This window comes from Limulus polyphemus, unplaced genomic scaffold (assembly GCF_000517525.1).
Source record: "Limulus polyphemus unplaced genomic scaffold, Limulus_polyphemus-2.1.2 Scaffold3810, whole genome shotgun sequence".
NCBI classification, from domain to species: domain Eukaryota; kingdom Metazoa; phylum Arthropoda; class Merostomata; order Xiphosura; family Limulidae; genus Limulus; species Limulus polyphemus.
In genome coordinates this window covers 466-818 of record NW_013669420.1, presented here as the reverse complement: position 1 = coordinate 818, position 353 = coordinate 466, and positions in this window count along the sequence as shown.

Sequence of the window (353 nt, the reverse complement as noted above, 5' to 3'; positions counted from 1 at the left end):
CTGAAAGGCGAGCATGTTTGATGGGACTGGGATCACAAATCTGAAGTGATATGTTTAAATGCCTCTAATTTTGAATCCCAAAAAGAGCAAATTAAGAGGAATGTAGGAAGAAAAAAATACTCTGCAGTTTATGTAATTTTATCACAAATTATAACTTTATCACTAAAACTTTATTATTGTTACGTCTCCGTTTGTTAATTAACTTTCCGTAACTTCGTTCCGACGAAACTTTAGCGACACAAGTCCTTACTTAATAAAACTGGTTTATTCTTTCCGAATATAACTTTACGATACACTTAATTTCAACAATCGCGCTAAAACAAGCGCTATAACAACGAACGTGCTCAATAATA